This window comes from Heloderma suspectum, chromosome 1 (assembly GCF_057233095.1).
Source record: "Heloderma suspectum isolate Gila_16-S chromosome 1, 16-S_ref, whole genome shotgun sequence".
NCBI classification, from domain to species: domain Eukaryota; kingdom Metazoa; phylum Chordata; class Lepidosauria; order Squamata; family Helodermatidae; genus Heloderma; species Heloderma suspectum.
The window spans coordinates 124716237-124737132 of NC_139458.1; the positions used below are offsets into that span (position 1 = coordinate 124716237).

The 20896-nt window shown below is 43.9% G+C and overlaps 2 long non-coding RNA genes across 3 annotated transcripts in view; one reads left to right on the forward strand and one right to left on the reverse strand.

Annotated features, from left to right (window-relative positions):
* LOC146357807 (uncharacterized) overlaps nt 1-20896 on the forward strand; it is an 80322-nt gene that overhangs the window by 43942 nt on the left and 15484 nt on the right. The window lies entirely within an intron of this gene.
* Nucleotides 1-20896, reverse strand: part of LOC146357808 (uncharacterized) — a 35567-nt gene that overhangs the window by 1137 nt on the left and 13534 nt on the right. The window contains exons 2-3 of one of the 2 annotated variants that reach the window (XR_014792048.1): nt 10183-10434; nt 8010-8146 (exon numbers count right to left, since the gene is read on the reverse strand). This is a non-coding gene — a long non-coding RNA (uncharacterized LOC146357808). Of the gene's footprint in view, nt 1-1655; nt 8147-10182; nt 10435-20896 lie in introns of those variants that run through there. The other variant, XR_014792050.1, reaches the window with a different exon arrangement.

Consider the following 20896-nt stretch of genomic DNA (forward strand, 5'->3'; position numbering starts at 1 on the left):
GAGACACACATTGTCTTCTATTATTATAGATAGCAATAGCAGTAAAACGTTCAGCAATGAAACCAGCAGAGTCAATTAACAATTTGTCAGCACATGCTAGAAGGCCTGGGCAAACAAAAGTCTTCTCTCGTGCCAAAAGGACTTTAGATTCGGTGCCAGGCTAATCTCCCTTGGGAGGACATTCCACATATGGGATGCCACAATTGAGAAGGCCCTATCTCCAGTCACCACCTGCTTAACTTCTGAAGGCAGAGGGAGTCAGAGAAGGGATGATGATCTTAGCACCCAGACAGGCTCATGTGGAAGACGGCAGTCCATTATGTACCATTCATATATTTTTTTCTCATTGAAGCTTAGAGGCTTTCAGAACGATAACAGCCTTCCATCATCACCTAGTTAACATAGGCTACCAACTGTTCCAGTTCCTAATATTAACTCATCGGTACTCCCTGAACAGGAACAAGAGATATGGGGGAGAGCCAGGCATTTATTTCTGAAGATACGAAGCAGCTGCACAGAGAGAAACAATCAGTCAGGACTCTTCCATGGCTTAGGACTATCACTGAGCATTATTTTTCTTATATGTGCACAAAAAGCTTGGTAACCCACCCAAAGCTCTAAGGATGAGGTGTGCTATAAATTGAACCACATGAATAAATTCATGATGGTGATGATGCTGTCATCATAATTATCACCAAAGGACTCTCAGGCAAGAGATGTCCACAATACATTTTTGTGAGCTTTGGTCCCCAGAGTGAGTCCAGGACTGGCACTAGGTTTTTAGCAAACATCAAACTGGATCTTTTCATGATCTTCACAGTGTTGTGGTCAGCTGGAAAACATATCATCACACAAGGAAACTGAAAAAGCTCATTCTAACTGTCTTATTCTAAAATCGTATATCTGCATCCCATTCAAACAACCACATGCACATACATGTTGAGGTGCTCTCCCAAATGGAACGCTGACCAATTTTCTTAATGATTTCAAACGCCAGAAGTTGATACCAATGCCCCTGAGATCTGGTGTGTTGTCAATCCACTGCATAATCAATGGATGATTATATCATCATCCTCTGTAGATAAGATGCCCCATATAGTTTTCCCAACAGCTCCCTGACTGTTCGTATTTGTTTATATAACAGACTCTTTGGGCATCTCTAGACCTGCAATTTATTGCACATTCATGATTGGCCACTCACAGGTCCATTACATGACATGGTAATCCTCCAGTGATTTTCCCACCATTTCCCCCTGCCTATCCTGTGTTATCCCCAAATGGAAAAAATGCAGAACTTTTTCAGCCCATGCAGCAGGAGCACCATGGCCTCCCCATGTATGTCTCCTGTAGCACAAAGAAACCACCATGTGTGTGCGACTATGGGCAGTTGTTTTGGTTTGTTGCGGGGTGGCGGTGGTGATCATGATGACAATGGCAGTGGCATTGAGGTGGTGGGCAAGTTGATACCCTGACCTGCTAGCTTGCTGCCATGCAATGACTAATTGCAATGCACCGACTTTTGCTCCTGATTTTGGCTGCTTACTCCACAACACAGAATGGCCGGCATGCCGACATTCCAGCAGTTCTCCAGGAAGCCAGTGCCTGCAAGGGTGGGGGTGGGAAGTTCAGTGGAGGTTGCGGTCCACCCGCATTGCCTGTCAATCACAACCAAACCACCAATAACATGCGAGGGGAGGGAAAGGGGCAGGAACCAGGGAGGAAATTTCATTATGCCCCCCGTGCGTGTAATGGCTACTTTTTCACGGAGTAGCCACTCGGTGAAAAGGTGAGGAACAGAATATAATGAGATAGAAACCACTGTGTAAAGGAGCCCGATCTAATATCATGATGAAACCGGATGGAGATATCCCTGGTATTGATGTGGATTTCTGTCCCTGTGTGATGAACCCCTTTTTCTCATCTTCAGCCATTGCATGAAGTCCTCTCTCTGTTATCTTGATTTTCCTCTCTTGGTTGTAGTAATAGTGCATGGCTGCACTGTTAATAATGCAGGATCCACATCCACATACATAGCCACATCTAAATGGGAGATTCTCAGATTTGTGCCCTTGTATACAAACTGGGAATCTGTTATAACATTACGATACAATAAGGTGACAACAATCATGATGGGCAAAGTTCTCAAAACCATAAGAGGCCTCCATCAACGTCCAAACCACACATGCCATAATTCATTCAAGGGGAGTCACCTGCAAAAGCAGACTTCTATCTATAGTGGTCGCCATGCTAGATACAATCCATATGCGCAAAAAGGTACTGCTCTGAGTAAAAACTTCCACATCTACTACTCAGAGCTGCCCGCACAGTCATCCTTGCTGGATTGGGCCTGTGAGTCTATCCACTAATAGACAATTGGCATGGCCATTTGTCTGGAGAGGGTGAAGGAAGTCAGTGTACCTGCCAGTGCTAGCTGCAACTGAGCATCCCCTGCCCTTCCCCTCTCTAGCTATAAAAAAGGAGTGCTTGCTTTGAAATTCCAAAGAAGCCTCCACTGGCTGATAGTGGTGTCGGGTTGCACCTGCCTGAGCCACTGTTGCCATCCATTACAGATGGCAGGGCTGACAGCAATTCAGGCAGAAACCAGAGGAAAGGGTAAGATTCTGTGGAGAGATGATATCAAGCTGGCTTGCTCCAGCAGGAGGGGGTGGAGAACAATGAGACGGACAGAAAGCCGGCAGTGGCAGGCAAGGAGCAGCACCAGAAACCTGTTGGGTATTAAGGAACATTGTGTTGGTGTTTTCCTGCTAGCTGGCCAAGAGTCAAGGCCTTCAGGGTTGTTGCCACAGTGGGTGCCCTCCACCTCCACCCCAGGTCTGGCATATGCCCACTTGCAGGAAGACACACTTGAGACAGGAGTGTAAACAGCTAAGAGGACTCTAAACATAATTCTGTTTGTTTTGTTGTATTACCCATAGTGGAAATTTTTGTGTTTATTGCCTGCGTAGTGACGTAACTAGGAAGCATCAAGAAAACATTTATATACTATATTTCCTTCGTAAAGCAGAAGACATTTTAGTTGTCAGCTACACCTTGGTGAAGCCATTCAGTAAAATTCAGAGTCTCGTTGTACCCACCTATGGCAGTGAGGATTGGGAGAAAAGGACCCTGAGACACCCCTGCCTTCGATAACACTAGCCATCTGCCAGCCAATGAACTGTGATGCACTGGTGCCATACTGAAAGATATCCTCATTGCAAAATATGCAAAATATGTACAGCCCCCTATAGACACTTGTGTTGTTGTGGGATTTGGCATCTTGCCAAGGCCAATGGCTTCTGACTCCTCAAAAATGACACACACACCCCAGCACGTGCTATCCATTAGATGACTTCCCTGTGGGTGTCTAGACTGATGTGCAACATAAGCAAATCGCACACACATGGTTGCTGGCACATTGCTTTGGAAAGGACGGACAATAACAGACCATCTAAGGATAACAAATACTGTACATCAGATAATGTTAAACAGAGACTAGCCAAGTGTGCTTTTTCTCCTTCAATGGATTTTTATTTGTCATGTTTTAGTTTGGAGCAGGGGACTGTTTGTCTAGGAAAGCATATTGTGATGCAGACTGTTTTCTTAGAGAAAAAAAATACTCTACTCCAGATGACTACTAAAAACACTAAAAAATAATTTAAGAATGAGTATGAGAAAGCAAAGCCAAGAGAACACAGTGAAATAATAGGAACATTTGTCATGACAATAGCCAGTTTAACCCAAGTCAGAAACATTGAATTAATTAACTCACATGACATGTTCTGTTCTACATGGAGAATTCTTTTGCCCCACAGTGGCAATATAAAGGGTCCTCGAAGTACTTCCATTTTAAGTTCCTTTTGTACTAGGAGAACTTTGTAAAGAGATCCAAGTGTACAAGAGTGGCAGGCCTGCAATTCTTCGCTAGCCAGTACATCTCTGCCTGACCTCTACTCATCCCCCATATTGACTTCTGTTCCTGCTTTTCCCCTCATTTCTCATCATCCCTGGGAATCGTAATGCCTCTGCCATACTCCTTCCCTCTCAGCCACTGGCTGTTTGGCTTTCCCTGCAAACCTAACACCACAAGACATATTTTCTATTGCTCCATAGCAGGTGTCAGCATATACGCTTGTCACAGCAAATGTAGCACTTGTTGTTGTTCAGTCGTTAAGTCGTGTCCGACTCTTCGTGACCCCATGGACCATAGCACGCCAGGCCTTCCTGTCCTCCGCTCTCTCCCAGAGTGTGCTCAAGTTCATATTCATTGCATCGGTGATACTATCTAGCCATCTCATCCTCTGCCGTCTCTTTCTCCTTTTGCCTTCAGTCTTTTCCAGCATCAGGGTCTTTTCCAGAGAGTTTTCTCTTCGCATTAGGTGGCCAAAATATTTGAGCTTCAGTATCTGTCCTTCCAATGAGCACTCAGGGTTCATTTCCTTTAGGATGGACTGATTGGACCTCCTTGCAGTCCAGGGGACGTGTAAGAGTCTTCTCCAGCACCACAGTTCGAAAGCATCAATTCTTCGGCGCTCAGCCTTCCTTATAGTCCAGCTCTCACAGCCATACGTTGCTACTGGGAAAACCATAGCTTTGATTATACAGACCTTTGTTGGCAAGGTGATGTCTCTGCTTCTTAGTATGCTGTCTAGGTTGGCCATAGCTTTCCTCCCAAGGAGCAAGTGTCTTTTAATTTCATGGCTACAGTCACCGTCAAATGTGCTGAGCGGCCAGCCTTCTTCCCAGCTTTAAAGTTGTTGAGATGAGCAAGATCATCTGAGTCATTGCACAGCAGCCCCTGCCATCTCCCCAGCTCCAAAGATGGGAGGAAGGCTGGGGATTGTTTGGCAGCTTGTGACAAAGGTGCCCCAAGAGCCTTAGTTACACGGGACTATACTGACAACAGCATCAAAAACCCAAGCTGGAAAGGCAAGCAAGGGAGTGTGTTCAATGCCTGTGCCTGAAGGCACCCTGTGTGCCTTTGAGTAGCAGAGACCAACACCACACACTCCCACCCACCCAGCCTTTCCCACGGGAAATTCCAGTGCTGGAGCTTAAAAGGCAGGGTAGGGGGCTGGCACCTACAAAATCTGGCCAGTTTGTAGGCCGCATGGATAAAACTCTTTCCATTTAGTTTCTTTGAGTTTAAAGCTGGGTCTACTCAAGGTTTAAAGAATAAGACTCTGTTTTTTGATATCATAAATAAGTATTTTGTGGACTACTTCAGTTTCTAGGAGAGAACATAAGGTCTAAGAGTTGCTTCAGGTGTGCAGAGTCCTACCAGAAAACACAAGTATCCTCCATCTTCTGCAGAGTTAAGAACTGTGCAAAAATAGACAACGCAGACTTGATGACCGAACTGCCACAGTCACATAGAACAGCCTTCCCCACCTGTTGCTCTCCAGATGTTTCAGACTATAGCTCCCAGCATTCCTGACTATTGGCCATGCTGCCTGGGGATGATGGAAGTTGAAGTCCAAAACATCCGGAGGGGACCAGGTTGGAGAAGCCTGACATAGAAAGAGGGCCCCCCCTGACCTCTCCTTCTACATGAGCAGGGCACATTTAAACAGAACAGCCACCCATCATGTCTACTCTGGCTCAAGGCCCACTGATATGAGTGGCCTTATGTGTCTAATTCTGCATAAATCTGGGACTAGGCTGCTAAACTAATAGCTGAAGGGATGCACAATTAACTTTATCTGACGTCTCATCTTGCATGAATCTTACCAGGACTAGACTGAGACGTTTTGATGCCAGGGGCAGAAAATTCAAATAGTAATTGCTCCTGCTGTTCATTCTCAGAGGAGCATGCAAAACCCATAGACGAGCACACTTGCTCTTTTCTAGACCTGCCATCTTTTAATTTTAACATCCATGAACAAAAATGTCTGTTGTACTCAGTTGAATATCAGTCCAGTCCATCCTAAATTGAAGTCACATTCTTTCTGTCTAATTCCTTTGAAACATTTAAAGAAGTGGGAACAGAAAATATTCCAAACATATTTATTTATTTATTTATTTATTTAAAACATTTGTAGCCTGCCTTTATAAAACAATTTATAAAACAATAAATAATTTAAACAGCTAAGATATATTAAACCATTAAACAAGCTGATACCAATTAAAGTCTAAAACAATAAAACAGTTAAAACAGTGTGCTACTTTAGGGAATGCATTTAGCCCTCAAAGGCTTTGGTAAAAAGCCATGTTTTTACTAGGTGCCGAAATGAGAACAATGTATGTGCTAATTGGGCCTCCAAGGGGAGGGCATTCCACAACCAGGGTGCCACAGCAGAGAAGGCCCTCTCCCATGTCCCACCATAATGTATGTCTCACGCTGGTGGGACGCAGAAGAGGGCCCCTCCAACAGATCTTAGTCCTCAGGCAGGCATATATAGGGAGAGGCGCTCCCTCAAATATCGAAGTCTCAAGCCATTTAGAGCTTTAAATTTCATCACCAAAACCTTGAATTCTGAGCAGAAGTGTATTGGCAGCCAGTGCAATCCCTTTAAAACTGGTGTTATATGATTTTTATAAGATGTTCCAGTCAGCAGTCTAGCTGCTGCATTTTGCACTAGCTGCAACTTCCGAGTCATCTTCTACGGCAGCCACACATAAAGAGCATTGCAGTAGTCTAATTGGGAAGTTACCAGCACATGTAATACTGTGGCTAGGGTATCCCTGTCCAGGAAAGGCCGTAGCTGGCAGATCAGCCGAAGCTGACCCCCAAGTACTCCAGGCCATGGAGTCCACCTGGGGCTCCAGTAACAGGGATGGATCTAGGAGTAACTCCCAAGCTACACACCTGCTCTTTCGGGGGAGTGCAACCCCATCTAAGACAGGTCGCTTACCCAGTTCCTGGACTCATAGACTTGAATGTAGCTAAGGAGCCTATTCACCTCTCTAAATCCCCCCTCCCCCCAATCCAGGCATTCTCTTTGCCCAATTTGTATAAGATTCCTTTCATCACCTTTGTAGTTGGGGGACAGAGTAAATTAAATTAATAACCCAGAACATGGCGTGGCCTGGGGAGTCTGCATTTGGACCACAGGCTGAAGGTTCCCCACTCTTGCTTTAGGGCAACCCAGAGAATCTGGGGATATTTGCATAAGATTCCATGACCCTGAGTGTTTATGAATGCATATTTCTCCCTCACAGATAAGATGTATACTACAGCAAACACTGATGTAAGTAACCCATCTGCTTTATAAAAAACCAAATATGGTATCCTAGGAATACAGCCAGATTTCTAGGAAGCTGGAGCAATGTGGCTGCTGCAAGGTATAGGCATAGCTATTCCCCTCTCTCCTTTAGATGGGAATGCTGATCTTCTAAATTCTGCCCTATGGAATGCCCTTCCAATATATGGCAGCTCCATCTGTTTTATTTGGATTTTAACTGAAAGGGTGTTAATACATACACCACTTTGCATTATATATGCCGCTTTTGTGATTAATGTTTTGGATTTGGCTTGTTTTCACTCATTCATTCTTAAATTTCTTTAAAATGGATTTATGATTTTATGAACTTGTTATGTGGATATTGAATGGTATGTAAGGCGCATGGGGAAGACTGCAGTCTGGAAAGTCAGCTAAGAAATGCATTAAAGCAATTAATTTTAAAATAATTGAATGTTTTTAAAATTTCATGAAATGTCACAGATAGGAGTCTTGACTGTCACAGGCAGCATCCAGCAGGTGCCCACAAAACTGATGAACCCCAGCTGTATGTATATGATGATACTATCACTTTTTCATGCTGATTTTCCTACATCATCAGGATCTTGCCAACCACTCAGCAATAGCACGCTTGTTTCTTGCTGAAAATGTTCCTTTGATAGAATTTAAAAAGTAGGGTCCTTGCATCGAGTGATAACTGGATTAATCACAGGTGATGGTATTTTTTGTCTCTCAGACAGTTACACCTTCAAAGATTGGATTGTTAATATATGTTCTATATAAACCTAAAACATAATTGAAAAATAAGGTTGCAATCCTATACATGCTTACCTGGGGCAGGAGTAATCCATTGAACTCGATGGGACTTGCTTCTGGGTAGACATCTATAGGATTTTGTGTTGTAAATTGTAAAGTGAGCCAGGATTCCAAGAGGTGCTCCTTCATGTGTTTCCTAGAAAGTCCTAAAACTGACAAACATAAACATGGCTTTGATACATTTTGTTGCAAATTCTTTCAGTAGCATTTGCAAAGTAGTTTATGATCACTACTTCAAATAACCCTCAACAAACCTGCAAATTATTTTATTTACTCATGTCTATATGACAGACAAAAGACAAACAGAGAGAAAGAATAGAGACCCAGCTGAGAATGGACTGGGATTCATATCCTGATTCAGTAATCTCTGTCTACTGACCCACTCAACCTTCAAATCATGTTGATTTAGCTGGGAGCGTTGCTAAAAAAATGTGTGTTCACTAGCCATGAATAGTGTCCCAAGCACAATCCTACACGTACTAGTTTAAATGTTAATCTACTGTTATGGTGGCTGCTCAAAAGCCTTTCTCTATGTGGGGGCAATCTATGTGTTGCAACCAACTCTCTGCATGCACCATTCTAAATCAGAGCTAAATCGAAATTTCTCAGAAGAGATTTTTCCGAGAAGATTTCTGAGAATGTTCCTTTATACCTCCCCCACAAAAGAGCCAGTTTGTACAATATTCTCTGGATATTCTCTGCCTTTTTTTTATGGCAGGCCCCATCCCCCACCCCCATGCCCTGGCAGCAGGCTAGGTCCGTGGCATTGTGGAGGCTGCAAAATGGCAGCCAAGCTACCAACATAGTTGCAACAGCTGCAAAAAAAAAGAAAGATGAGTTGTTGATTGGCAACACACTCTCCCCAAGAAACTGTTGGAGAATTTCTCCCCCACTCTGCAGGGAACATTTGGCAAAATAGGCACCTCCAGTTTTGCTGCTTGCACATAAGGTGGAGAATTTGGGAAGACATTTTTCTGAGCTCTATGTATGTTTAGTATTCACCTGCCAGAGTCAGCTGCCTTGAGGGCTATATTAAGTTGGTATGCAAACATTCCATGTGTTTAGACTAGCACATGCAGAAGAGACACTTGAACATTACTCCTTGCCATGCGAGTTAGCAATCGAAGGAGTGAGTAACGTCTAAACCAGCCCTGATTATTAGTGCATTTTGGAATTATCCTAACCAACTGCAGGTAGCATTACACCACATATGGCCAGAAGTCAGTAACAAGTGGAGTGGAGACATTCAGGGCTGGATGTGCCTGATCTCATCTGATCTCGGAAGCTAAGCAGGATCAGCTCTGGTTAGTACTTGGATGGGAGACTGCAGGAATCAGGCTTCCTGCATTGAGAAGGGGGTTGGACTCGATGGTCTTGCAGGCCCCTTCCAACCCTATGAGTCTATGATTCTGTGATCATTCCCTATGATTCTATGATCCTATAAGGAAGAGCCTGCTTGCTTGTTTGAGACTACTGTCTACATAAAAATAAGATAAATATCTGGAGAACACAGGCTGAGCTTTCACATCGTTGCTAACCTCTATCCTCTGTGTGTGCATTAGAAGAAGAAAAAACATATTAGTTTTTCACCTTTTCTGCCACATAGTTTGGCTACAATGCCTGACATTTTATGACAGCTACAAATCAAGGCATGCTTTTCATTCAATTGGGATTTGAAGATCATTTCTCCAGTGCTTAAATTTTAAAAAAAATCCTGCAACATTCACAGTGAAAAGGGTAGGAGGAAGCTATACCATATTCATTACATCAAGTGCGCACATGAGTGGGTGATGCAAAAGGAAAAAGAACTAGAGCAAAGAGGCACACAAAAGGAGAAGAAGGTTGCTGGACAAAATAAAATGATCCGGTGGGGCTAGCAACCAAGAAGAAAAATGTATCCTTATTCAATATAACATGATTTCCCACTAGATCAATTGATAGCTTTATTTTGCTATGTTAAAGTGAGAGTCCATGGAGAAGACCTTGAACAAATTGTTCGTTTATTAACAGCAGCCTGTATAGCCTTCTCATACAGTCAGAGCCAGAAATATTGGAACAAGGATAACTGTTTTGGCAGTTGGCCTCTGTACACCACCACACTGAAGTTGAAAGGAAACACACCCAGATGGGAGCGAAGTCAGGACTTTCAGCTGTAATTCAAGGGGTGTGACAAAAGTGGGGCACTAACCATTCAGGAAGGACAGCCAGTGGCATACACACGCACACATCGTTGGTGTCTCATAAGTAATGGAACGAATGGCTGACAAGCAGCTGCATGGCCAGGTGTGGCCTGTTTTCTGGGTACCCCATGTCGAATCAAGCAGATTAAAGGTCTGGGGGTGGTTCTGAGTGTTACATTTGCATTTGGTAGCTGTTCACTGGAACCCCCAACATGCGGTCCAAAGAGGTGTCCATGTGAGTGAAGGAGGCCATCATTAGGCTGAGGAAACAAAATAAACCCATCAGAGAGATAGCAAAAACATTGGGAGTGGCCAACACAACAGTTTGGAACATCCTGAAAAAGAAGGAATTAACTGGCAAGCTCAGCAACAGTAAATGGCCTGGAAGACCATGGAAGACAACTAAAGTGGATGACCGCAGAATTCTGCTCATGGTGAAGAGGAACCCTCTCACAACATCTAGCCAGGTCAAGAATGCTCTTGAGGAGGTAGGCATGTCACTGTCAACACCTACAGTCAAGAGACGGCTTCATGAATGTAAATACAGAGGCTTCACAACAAGATGCAAACCACTGGTAACGCTCAAGAACAGACAGGCCAGATTAGCCTTTGCCAGCAAACACCTAAAAAAGCCTGCCCAGTTCTGGAATAAGATTCTTTGGACTGATGAAACCAAGATTAACTTGTACCAGAATGATGGGAAGAGAAAAGTACGGAGAAGGAAAGGAACAGCTCATGATCCAAAGCATACTACATCATCTGTCAAACATGGTGGAGGCAGTGTTATGGCATGGGCATGCATGGCTGCCAATGGAACCGGGTCACTGGTGTTTATTGATGACCTGATCACTGATCAAAGCAGCAGGATGATTTCTGAAGTGTCTAGGGCTATACTTTCTGCTCAGTTTCAGCCAAATGCTGCCAAACTGATAGGATGCCGCTTCATATTGCAGATGGATAATGACCCCAAACATACAGCAAAAGCTACCCAAGCGTTTCTCCAGCAGAGAAGTGGGATGTTCTTCAATGGCCAAGTCAGTCACCTAATCTCACCCCAATAGAGCTTGCTTTTCACTTACTGAAGACAAGACTGAAGGCAGAAAGACCCACAAACAAGCAGCAGCTGAAGGCAGCTGCAGTAAAGGCCTGGCAAAGCATCTGGAGGGAGGAAACTCAGCATTTGGTCATGTCCATGGGTTCCAGACTTCAGGCCATCATTGACTGCAAAGGATTTTCATCCAGGTATTAAAGGCGATCCTTAAGTTTGAGATGATGTTGGTTTGTTCCATTACTTATGAGCCACCAACGATGGGTGTGTGTGTATGCCACTGGCTGTCCTTCCTGAATGGTTGTGCCCCACTTTTGTCACACCCCTTGAATTACAGCTGAAAGTCCTGACTTTGCTCCCATCTGCGTGTGTTTCCTTTCAACTTCAGTGTGGTGGTGTATAGAGGCCAACTGCCAAAACAGTCATCTTTGTTCCAATATTTCTGGCCCTGACTGTATATTTGGAATGTTAACCCTCCATCAGTTGAAGAATGGATTAACAGAATATGGGATATAGCCTGTTTGAGGTGTGTTGAACCTCTTTCAGACCAAGGCCCAACTTCCATTTCAAAGAAGCTCCCAGGGGGTGCATTTTGGTGGTGGGTGGGGCAAAAAACACCAAAAATGCCAACATATTATAGCTTAAGGTCTCACTGCCAGTAACTAAGGTTTGGGAGCATTTCAACCTTTTGGAATGGGGTAAAAACTGCACAAAAGCCAGGAAACCACCAAACGATCAGTGGTCAGGGAGAAGGGGTGGGACCTTCTGGAGAATCCCAGAGGGCCAGATTTGGTCCCTGTGCCTGAGGTTCTGCACCCTTGGCATATATGGTAAAAAGATAATAGATTTACTGAAAGATGGAATCCATTTCTGTCATACTGGAATGTTAAAGTTCAGGTTGAAGTAAAAACATATATGTTCTTGGGGATTATTTAAGTAGTAGATGTAGAAAGATTTACTAGACAATATTTGTGTGTGTTAACTGTTCTTGATGAATGGAGTATGCAGAATAAAATGAAACAAACAGAAAAGAAAGCTCTGTTGTCTCATTTTATTTATTTAACATCCCATGAATGTCATGGCTTCCATTTGGTTCCATTACATTTTACTTCTCAGCTGAAAATCCCTGGCTATTCTGCTAGAAGGCAAGTGCAATCTTTCCCGGTAAATGTTTGACAAGGTATATGTAATACACCCATGTCCTTGTCACCCCTCCTCTTCCCTCCTCTGCTGTCACACCTGTCAAAGGTGTACTGGGGCCAATCTAAACAGAAACACCTTTCTGAAGTGAATTAGGCAAAATCCACATTTTCACAGAAACAAATTAGTCCATCTGCAGCGTACACAACCCAGTAAAGCGCTGCATTCTTCCTCTTTTGTGGGGCAAATGGGAACTGAATCAGCATTAGTTCAGGGTGGGTGGAGTCCCATGAGCAGAAATGAATGGGCAGCCATTGAGTGTAGGTGTGCTCCACCTCCCCTCCTCCCTTGCGGAAAAGCGATACCGTGAATGACTGAGGAGCAGCAGCATACCTACTACTAATAATAATAGCAGACCACGACTGCTCTTGCGTTTCCCATTCTCTTCTTTCCCCCTGTAGAAGTGGGTGGCTGTCTGAGGGTAGCGTGGACAGTGAAGGGAGAAAGAAGGAGAGAGAGATGTTTACAAAGCACCAGATCCTTCATACTACTACTAATAATAGCAGACATTGCTCTGGTCCTGGCAGTGATTGACTGAGAGCAGCAGCAGTAAATTCGGAGGCTCAGTTCACTCATCCCTACTTCTGAGTAAGCATGATTACCCAGTGCTCAATGAATGTATATTTAAAGGGAGAGGCAGCGATTAAGCCCAGGTTTGCAACAGCGGTGTTTCATAGTGGCAAGGCTGGGAGCTCAATGACTATTTAAAGGGAGAGGCAGCGACTGAGCCCACATTCACAACGGAGCAATTTTAAGAAAAAGGGCTGGCAAAGGAATTCTCCTGACCCCTATGCTCCTGTAGGCAAAGTGAAGGCAATGAGTTATTTTTGGGTAGACATTTAGCCTCTGTTCTCCCCACCAGCGACCAATCGGCGCTGCTTCCACCAGCCATCGCTGAAGCCATCTGAGGTCACATGGACTGCCAAATTGCACTCAAGCTATGACAAAATGAGTATGGGGAAAAATGGATTTAGGGGAAGAAACACTGTATCATTCATTCATTCATTCATTCATTCATTACATGTATATCTTGCCTTTTTTCCTCCTTAAGGAACCTAACGCAGCGTACATAATCCTCCTCCATTTTATCCTCACAACAACAACCCTATGAGGTGGGTTGGGCTGAGAGTCTGTGAATGGCCCAAAGTCACCCAGTGAGCTTCCATGGCCGAGTGGGGACTAGAACCCGGATCTCCTGACTCCCAGTCTAACACTCTAGCCACTATACCACACTGGCCCCCATATATTAGCTACGTGTATCATCTGACACAATTAACTTGGGGGCGGAGAAGCCCTGTGTAGATACCCCCTGGTTTCCTATAACACTGTTATATCCAAATGAAGGAACTGTAGTTTAAGGGCTCCCTTCAAACCAGGATATGATACTTACTCAAAATAAATACTAAATTGGACACACAAACAAACATGAAGAATAGATTTATACTCCGAACACAAGTAGTAAGGAAATTGGGTTCTTCATTCTAAAGACCTCCCCCAGTATACACATACACACACACAGTCAATACTGACCACAATCAAAAGCCAACCACAGTCAGCCTTCATTCATGTGAATGCCATGTGAGGGCTGATTTAAGTAACAGTGGCCACAAGGAAACTACTGAAAAGGAACTACCTACTAGGTGCCCAACATGATTAACCTAACATGTAAATGGCTCTTCGTCCATATGCTGATCCATCTCTGTGTAGTGTCTGTACCTCTGAGGAACAGACGGAGGTAAACAACAGTGGGAAGGCCTTAACCTTCATACTGAGTTGGTCACTGCTACAAACAGAATGCTGGACTAGATGGACCTTTGGCCTAACCCAGCAAAATAGTTCTTGTGTTCTTACCCATATGAAGGGAGACAGGGCATGCTCTAAGTGAATCATAAACTACATAAAATGAAACATTACAAGCAGCAGCTCTGTTTCTTTTTGTCTGGTTGCCACATTGTTGGAGCTCTTATTTCATATGCAAGAACCATGTTAAACACTTGAAAATACAGCCACTATAACCCAGTATTTGTAGCAAGGGTTTTACTGTTCTCAGAAAGATAATCACCCTTGAATAATGGGGAAAGACTGACCTGGATGGCCTAGTTCAGCCTGGGAAATAAGAAAGGCAGAAAGGGAAGAGGTCCAATAAGTTGCAAGCCAAGATACACAATGAGATTTGGGACCTGCTTTAATTATGCTTTCATTTTTTGTTCCTCATTGCACAGAAACATGTTATAAGCAGTTAATATGTCTTATCCCTGTAAACAAGCTGACTGACATATATGTGTGTGTGTGTTTTTAAAAAAAGACTTTGTTCAGTATTGTGCCTTCCCTCTAGATAGCTCTTACAACAGTAAGCATCTAGTTAACAGTAGAATCCTATACATGTCTACTCAGAAATAAATCCCATTACATTCAATGGGGCTTACTCCCAGGTAAGTGGGTATAAGATTGTGGCCTTAATTTTTCAGAGGAAAGCAAGAACTTATATACAGGAGTGACTCTGGACTGTAATTCCAACAAATATTTAACAAATAATCTTATAATGGGCACAAAATTCAGTATCCTGAGAAACTCAGCTTCCTTTTTTTTTTTTAAGTCATGTTTCTAGTCCATGTGACTATACACACAGGCTTGATCATGATTAAACAGACAAATCTCTGGAAGACAAATGAGATTTCAGTAGGATTTCTATAGGCTGGGGGACATGACCTCAGGGTCCTACATTAGGGCCCCATGACTAGGAAAATATGCTAAATTATGCAAAAGAAGCAATTATATGCAAATATACTTATCTTGCATAATTTACACATGTTGCAGAACCCAGGTTTTCTAGGCACAAAATTTGAGAAACCTCAGGACACAATTTTGCTTTCTTTTTCAGTAAGACGTACACAGCATTGACTACATAGAAGATAACTATAGGTTGAGTAGCAGTCTTGAGATCTAGGTTCTAAATTTCTTCTATTCTCATAATCTTACAAGCCATCATGGGCATCCATGGGGCGTGAGGGGGGCAAGGGGACAGTTACTCCTAGATAAGCCATGATCTCCACCTTCCCAACTTTCTTTAAAAAAAAAAAAAAAAAAGCAAGTCTCTACCCTTTGTAGAAGCTGAGATATGAGACAAAATATGCAATCACTATTCCGCCCATTCATTTTGTAAGAAACTAGCGTGCTCCCACCTTTCAGTATTTTTAGCCAATGTATAAAGCCATAGCAGTGACTGACAAATCCTCTGTCTGCTGAAGGAACTTCCAGGTTCATTTGAAGGCCCCCCCTTTTTTTTCTTCCATGGCTGGAAGTGACAGCTGCCCCAAAGAATTCAGAATTCTGGCCTTTTAGTGTAGTTGTGATTGGGCTGTAGTGTGGTGTCTACCTCAAAACAGAAGATAGCAGCAAAGACAGGAGTTCATTATCTGACTCAGGTCTTATTTTTTAAAATGTGGTTTTATAGGGATGTACGAATCCCTTACCTTGTTCCAGGGGGGGTGTCCATGGTGGCGGGGAGGCAATCCGTCCCTCCCCCCGGAATCCTCCCTGGCCAGCTCTGCTCTGTGGCGAGTCTGCGGAGCTGCCGGCCGTGGCCGGCCACTGCCTGACTTATGGCCGCGGCCGGTTTTCAGACGCAAATGGCATCCGGCGTAGCGGACGCCATTTGCGTCCCCTGCCTTTTGCTACGTAAATCTTTTTACAAGGGAGATGAAGGAAATCATTCTGGAACATGGGGACCCCTTTCCTGTCATGTCCCCTGAAGTTGTCAATGTTATAATAAAAGTGGTGATGCTAGAAAATATCCAATACATTCCTAAGACTGCTGTTTGTACATCTGCTTTTTTTAGCTTGTTCTTGGGTTATTTATATATAGCCCACATTCCAAATAACATTTTGTTGAGAGTTCATGAAGCTTCTTCTGTGAAGCTTGAATATAACACTCTTCATTAGTGCTCTCAAATTCCCAGGAGTTTCTGGTACTCTCTGTATGTAGGCTTCTAAATTTCATGGAATATAATGCTAAGTAGCAAAGCACATCCCCTTCATGGATCACTGCCTTGTTGTGGCGAAGGGGCTTGCGTAACTCAGTGAAGCCATAAGCTATGCCGTGCAGGGCCACCCAAGACGGACAGGTCATGGTGGAGAGTTCTTACAAAATGTGGACCACTGGAGAAGGAAATGGCAACCCACTCCAGTATTCTTGCCAAGAAAACCCCATGGAACATATAACAAGGCTAAAAGATATGACACCGGAAGATGAGCCCCTCAGGTCGGAAGGTGTCTAATATACTACTGGGGAAGAGCAGAGGGTATTTCCAAGTAGCGCCAGAAAGAGTGAAGCGGCTGGGCCAAAGCTGAAAGGACACTCAGCTGTGGATGTGTCTGGTGGTGAAAAGAAAATCCGATGCTGTAAAGAACAATATTGTTTAGGAACCTGGAATGTCAGATCAATGAATCAAGGTAAGCTGGAGGTGGTCAAACATGAGATGGCAAGATTGAACATCGACATCTTGGGAATCAGTGAACTAAAATGGACAGGCATGGGCGAATTTAATTCAGGTGACCATCATATCTACTACTGGGGGCAAGAATCCCTTAGAAGAAATGGAGTAGCACTCATAGTCAACAAAAGGGTGGGAAAAGCAGTACTGGGGTACAATCTTAAAAATGATAGAATGATCTCAGTACAAATCCAAGGCAAACCATTCAACATCACAGTAATACAAGTCTATGCCCCAACCACTGATGCCGAAGAAGCTGAGGTTGATCGGTTCTATGAAGACCTACAACACCTTCTAGAACTAACACCAAAAAAAGATGTCCTCTTCATCATAGGGGATTGGAATGCTAAAGTAGGAAGTCAAGAAATCACTGGGATAACAGGCAGGCATGGCCTTGGTGTACAAAATGAAGCAGGACAAAAGCTAATAGAGTTTTGCCAAGAGAACACACTGATCATAGCAAACACTCTTTTCCAACAGCACAAGAGGCAACTCTACACATGGACATCACCAGATGGTCAATATCGAAATCAGATTGATTATGTCCTTTGCAGCCAAAGATGGAGAAGCTCTATACAGTCAGTCAAAACAAGACCTGGAGCTGACTGTGGCTCAGATCATGAGCTTCTTGTTGCAAAATTTCGGCTTAAATTGAAGAACGTAGGGAAAACCACTAAACCATTCAGGTATGACCTAAATCATATCCCTTATGAATATACAGTGGAGGTGAGGAATAGATTTAAGGGATTAGACCTGATAGACAGAGTGCCTGAGGAACTATGGACGGAGGTCCGTAACATTGTTCAGGAGGCAGCAACGAAACCCATCCCAAAGAAAAAGAAATGCAAGAAAGCAAAGTGGCTGTCTGAGGAGGCTTTACAAGTAGCTGAGGAAAGAAGTGAAGCAAAAAGCAAGGGAGAAAGGGGAAGATATATCCAACTGAATGCAGACTTCCAGAGAATCGCAAGGAGAGACAAGAAGGCCTTCTTAAATGAACAATGCAAAGAAATCGAGGAAAACAACAGAATGGGAAAGACTAGAGATCTCTTCAAGAAAATTGGAGATCTCAAGGGAACGTTTTGTGCAAAGACGGGCATGATAAAGGACAAAGAAGGCAGGGACCTAACAGATGCAGATGAGATTAAGAAGAGGTGGAAAGAATACACAGAAGAACTATACAGGAAAGATCTTAATGTCCCTGATAGCCATGATAGTGCAGTCACTGAACTTCAGTCGGACATCCTCGAGAGTGAAGTCAAATGGGCCTTAGGAAGCATTAGTAACAACAAAGCTAGCGGAGATGACAGTCTTCCAGCTGAGCTATTTAAAATCCTAAAAGATGATGCTGTTAAAGTGCTGCATTCAATATGCCAGCAAATTTGGAACACTCAACAGTGGCCAAAAGACTGGAAAAGGTCAGTTTACATTCCAATTCCAAAGAAGGGCAACGCCAAAGAGTGTTCAAACTACCGCACAATTGCGCTCATTTCACATGCCAGCAAATTGATGCTCAAAATCCTACAAGCTAGGCTTCAGCAGCATGTGAACCAAGAACTACCGGAAGTACAAGCTGGGTTTCGAAGAGGCAGAGGAACTAGAGATCAAATCGCCAACATTCGCTGCATCATGGAGAAAGCAAGAGAATTCCAGAAAAACGTCTATTTCTGCTTCATTGACTACGCTAAAGCCTTTGATTGTGTGGATCACAACAAACTGTGGCAAATTCTTAAAGCGATGGGAGTACCAGACCACCTTACCTTTCTCCTGAGAAACCTGTACGAGGGTCAAGAAGCAACAGTAAGAACCAGACATGGAACAACCGAGTGGTTCAAAATTGGGAAAGGAGTACGACAAGGCTGCATATTGTCACCCTGCTTATTTAACTTATATGCAGAGTACATCATGAGAAATGCCGGGTTGGATGAATCAGAGGTCGGAATTAAGATTGCTGGGAGAATTATCAACAACCTCCGACATGCATACGATACCACCCTAATGGCAGAAAGCGAAGAGGATCTCAAGAGCCTCTTGTTGAGGGTGAAAGAGGAGAGTGCAAAAGCTGGTTTGAAATTCAACATTAAAAAAACTAAGATCATGGCATCTGGCCCTATCACTTCCTGGCATATAGAAGGGGAAGAAATGGAAGCAGTGACAGATTTTACTTTCTTGGGCTCCAAGATCACCGCAGACAGTGACTGTAGCCATGAAATTAAAAGACGCTTGCTCCTTGGGAGGAAAGCTATGGCAAACCTAGACAGCATAGTAAGAAGCAGAGACATCACCTTGCCGACAAAGGTCCGTCTAATCAAAGCTATGGTTTTCCCAGTAGTAATGTATGGCTGTGAGAGCTGGACTATAAGGAAGGCTGAGCGCCAAAGAATTGATGCTTTCGAACTGTGGTGCTGGAGAAGATTCTTACGAGTCCCCTGGACTGCAAGGAGGTCCAATCAGTCCATCCTAGAGGAAATCAACCCTGAGTGCTCATTGGAAGGACAGATCCTGAAGCTGAAGCTCAAATATTTTGGCCACCTAATGCGAAGAGAAAACTCTCTGGAAAAGACCCTGATGCTGGGAAAGACTGAAGGCAAAAGGAGAAGGGGACGGCAGAGGATGAGATGGCTAGATAGCATCACCATTGCAATGAATATGAACTTGAGCATGCTCCGGGAGAGAGTGCAGGACAGGAAGGCCTGGCGTGCTATGGTCCATGGGGTCACGAAGAGTTGGACACGACTGAACAACAAGCAAAGCACATGCACAATGAAAATGCACAAGGGTGTATTAGTGCTATGTGTGCAAATTACAATCACATATCATTGTGCCCCCCTCTGGAAAAATTCCTGCTGATGCCCATGTTATAACCAGAAAGTATAGTGGATTGGATACAAACTTAGTCATATGCAGAGTAGACTTAATGAAATCAGTGTGACTTAAGTTAGTCATGATTAACTTAAGTCCCATTGATTTTGATGGGTTTACTCTGCCTATGATTAAGTCTGTATCCAGCCAAATATGGTGAATCTCCTTAGTAAAATATTTGGCTGCTACCAGTCTCGAGTAGGCAGCGTACCAACTTTAACTAAGCCAAATGGGTGAAACCGTTTTCCCCCATGCCACCCAGCCGCTTAGGGCGCAATCCTATGGGGATAGGCGGCCGCCTCCAAACTCGGAGGTGATCACCTATCCAATGCAGGGCAGAAGAAGCATGGAGGGGATCATCCCCTCCGCGTGTCTCCTGCCCTGCATTTGCAGCTAGACAGTCAATTTCAGCTGTCTAGCCGTGGAAAGGCGGAGTGGGGGAGGAGGCTGCCGGACGACACATAGGATGTGTTATACTGGCATTTCTGCTTCCCGACCCTGGAACACCCCCCCAGAATGCCCTGCTTTGGCTGCTCCACGCTCCTCTGTGTTGGGCCTTCCCTGTGAAAGAAGGCATAAGCTATGTGCTCCACTCTTACATTTGCTCATTCAGTGCCCTCATAACATCTAGGCCCTGTTCACTCAGTTTCTCCACCCACATATACATAAACACTCAGACAGAAGGTGGAACATCCACCTTTCTTCATGTGGCTGTAGCAAAGAGGCCACTGTACGGAGAGAGCATTTTGTATGTACAACCTAGAGTTTTGAGTAAAGGCCTTTTATCGACATTTAAATTTCTAATAAAATAACTTGTTAAGTAACTAAGGCTGAGGGTGGGGTCACAGGGTCACTGCTGAATGATCTCTTTCAAGGACAATAGCCGGAAATGAATTTATCTCATGAGCCACAGTTGGCTGCTTCAAAATCAATAAACTCTCACATACAACTCAGGCAAAGTACAGGCTGCGATGAAGTGAGCTGGCAAGCTAACACTTCCTTTTCCCCTTTTGGTGAAAACAGCCTCAACAGCAAAGAAAAAGTCTTTGCCCTCTTCCCCCCTTCCTCACCCCCTTTCACAGCCATAAGTAGCATCCACAGAATGGAACCAATCAAAGCCAG